At 41.7% G+C, this 3,281-nt stretch overlaps 1 long non-coding RNA gene across 1 annotated transcript in view; it reads right to left on the bottom strand.

Annotated features, from left to right (window-relative positions):
• The window catches only part of LOC103598972, a 32,142-nt gene extending 29,022 nt beyond the window's left edge, over positions 1-3,120 (bottom strand). Inside the window, exon 1 of the long non-coding RNA XR_551252.1 lies at positions 3,021-3,120. This is a non-coding gene — a long non-coding RNA (uncharacterized LOC103598972). The remainder of the gene's footprint in view (positions 1-3,020) is intronic.
• Between the last annotated feature and the right edge of the window lie 161 nt (positions 3,121-3,281).

Below are 3,281 nucleotides of genomic sequence, written 5' to 3'. Positions count from 1 at the left end.
GGCGCACTGTAGCAGTGTGCCACCAGGCCGGCCCCAAAAGTACTGAAATTTTAAAAGTAATCAAGTGAATAAGTAAACAATGCCCTAGGTGGTACACAAAGATAAAAATCATGAGAAAATGGGAATGAATGAAATTTGGGAGACATGTATTCACTTGAGGTTATATTACTTAGGCTGTGGTCAGATGGTAGAGAAAAGAGGGAAGAGTAGCCTGGGCAGGAATCAGCAGGGTCTGGAAAACCTTGCAAGTACAGTGAAGTCAGTTATTGAAAGCCGGGACCCATTTTGGTTGCTGCTACCTGGCTGCAGTGTGACCAGGGATGTAGTTGCTGGAGAGGGTAGCAATAGCAAGGTGGCAAGGACGTCCAGCAGGGGATGAGACAGAGGTCCTCACAGCAGAACTAGAGAGGCCAAAAAGAATATTTGGATGGTGTAAGGGGAGCTGGGACAGGGAGAAGGACCTGGCTGGAGAAGTGAGTTCTTTCAGTATGGTGGGCAGTACAAAGACGAGGAGGATGGCCTGGGTTCAAACCTGAGCTTCATCACTTATTAACCATTTACCTTAGAGTAACACCTAACATCACTGAGTCTCAGTTTTCTTATCACCTGCGAGACAGGATAATAATAGAATGTGCATCTCGTAAATTCTCGGTAAGTGTTGGCTATTACCAATTCCAGGGCTGAACCCCATCATGCCTGCCTCTGTGCATGCTGAGAATTGTGCAGTCTTGCACGGTGAGTATCACCAAAGTCCTTAAGCTTGCTCTGCCTCAGACTGACTTGCTGCTAAGGGTATAGTCAAGAAAGCCGGCAGAGGCCAAGTTTATCTGAATTTCAGATGAACAATGAATAATTTTCTAAGTCTAGGTGTATCCAAATATTGCATGATTGCCCTATTTATTAACAAATTTCAGAAGTTCCTTGAACTGCTTTAACATTGTATAAAAATTCAGTGTGTAGGTGCATTTTGAAAAGGGAAGGGGGTGGGTGTCAAAGAACCAGGTGGATCAACCCAATGATCAAGTTTCCTAAAAAAAAGAGAATGTTACCTTTCCCCTTTGTCCCTAAAGGGAAGTGTATTTAGTCCCTTGCCTCTAAGTTACTAGTTGGATGATACAGGGTAATCTATTTTACCCCTCCTAGTTTCAATTCCCACATCTGACTGCCGGGAAGACTGAAGGTGATTTGTTTGGTCTGTAAACAAAAACCCTTAGAGAAGTATGAATCTTAGTTAATTAGAAAACGCACAGGCACTGTGGCAATAGTTTGTGTAACAACGTAGGGTGACTATCTTCCTGGCAAGTGGATTTACCTGGAAGACAGGAGATGTCAGCCCTCAAGGCAAGACAGAAGCAAAAACTGACAAAGCAAAGCATACAGGAAACTTGGGTAATAAGTTTAGATCTTCTTAAAGTGTCGGAAAATGCATGCTACGACAGAATCCTACAATTCAGCAAGCCTAAGAAAAAGCCTAGAGCTTTTTGTGCCTCTACCTAAAACTACCCATTGCATAGGAAACCCAGAGAAGAAATTCAGCCTAGGAAATCTGAAGAATTGTGACCCCATTCGAACAGGGCACTCCAAAATGACACACGGAAGAGAAATAGAAAGAGGTTTGCAGTCATGCCCATAGGCCTATATTCTTAAGTAAACTAACTTGATCCTAAATAAAAAAAAAAAAAAAGGTGAACTGTTGAAAAGGTTAAAAATAAAATATGAAAGACAGCTTCTGCTTCACCAGGCTGTAGCCCTTCAGGCTATTGAGGGCAGAGCTGACAAACCAATGACATGGTAGAATAAAATAAGCGTCTAGCATGTAAGGGCCTGAGCACAGAACCATACTGAGCAACAGTGGAGAAGAGGTACTCTGGGTGTTTAATTACAGTACTTTAAAAAGGGGTTGAGGAGAGAAAGGCCAAGAAATGCACATATATTTTAAACTGTCTAGTAAAGATGTATTTCTAAGTAAAATCAGAATATAATGTATTTTTCTAGCTAAAAATCATAATCACTAAGTGGTTGATACTATTTTACATAACTCAGTTGCTACTAGTATTTGTTCACTAATTTCATTTTTAATTTATTGCTGATGTACTTCAGCAACTTACTTATAACACGAACACAGTTATTCACAGGCCACATGAAAAATTGCCTAATTTTAGTTTAGAGTGATCTAATTCTAAAAAGGAAAAAGAAACTATTTAAAGGAGATGATCTTTACCTGGGGTTCATAATCCCTAAGGAATTTTATTAACAGAGTTGCCAGATAAAAGAGAGGATGCCAGTTAAATTTGAATTTCAGATAAACTACAATTTTTTTTTTTAGTTTAGATATGTCTCACAACCCTATTTATGAACAGATTTCAGAAGATTCATGAGCCCCTTGATGCTGCATAAAATCCTGTGTGTAGGCGCATTTTGAAGAGGAGATTGGCTAAAGCTGTCTTTCTACCAGATTCTTCAACCTAAGATCTCCCAACAGTTAAACATCATTAATGCGGAGAGAAAATTCTATCAAGTCCTGACCTTTCTCTCTGGCCTGAGCTTCCCAGCAGCCAAAGCTAAAGGGAAACACCAAGGGCAATTTACCAAATAGTAACTGGGGAGAAGATTCCCAGGGAGAAAGGAGTAGGCCTGGGTGTGGCTTAAATGAAGGCAGGTAGAAAGGCTGGTTCTCAGAGTCTTGCAGACGGACAAAGAATCTGGGGCTTGAGCCTCAGGGCAAAGTAACACCCTCAAAGGGCTTTGACCTTTTAAACAATTAGGTTTTAATTACAGACTATCTGCTGTGTGGAGATGATGGGGTTGGAGGGGAGCATCTAGAAGAGAGAGGAGCTGGAGTGGAAGGAAGTGGAGAGACTGGGAGGAAGAGGGGACAGGGAGGTTGGGAATAAATCCCTCAAGCACTGGGGTTTTCTCCGTTCCAGCTTTTTGGTTTTTGCATCTCCACTTTCAGTAGGAAGCCCCTTTCCCACGGCCCACGTGAGGGTCTTGGTGAAGATGAAGCACACAGTTTTTACCTGTCACTGAAAGTAGACCCTCAGCGTTGCAGCTTCTACCGCCATTTCTTCCTCTGATCTCCAAGAGCCTGGGGAGTCCTCCTCTTCTTTGTCATGTTTTTGGAGCTTTGGAGAAAAAAATAGGTTAAGCTCATTAATGGGTTCTTGGAATCTACTTGAACAAATGTTAGGGGAGGGGAGGACTGAATAGAATTTGCAAATTAGAGGCCAGGAGATATGTGTGTGTGCCTTTTAATTGCATTAGTTGCCAAAATTTGAAAA

Source organism: Galeopterus variegatus, unplaced genomic scaffold (genome assembly GCF_000696425.1).
Source record: "Galeopterus variegatus unplaced genomic scaffold, G_variegatus-3.0.2 Scaffold2810, whole genome shotgun sequence".
Lineage (NCBI taxonomy): Eukaryota > Metazoa > Chordata > Mammalia > Dermoptera > Cynocephalidae > Galeopterus > Galeopterus variegatus.
This window is presented reverse-complemented; position numbering and strand designations above follow the sequence as displayed.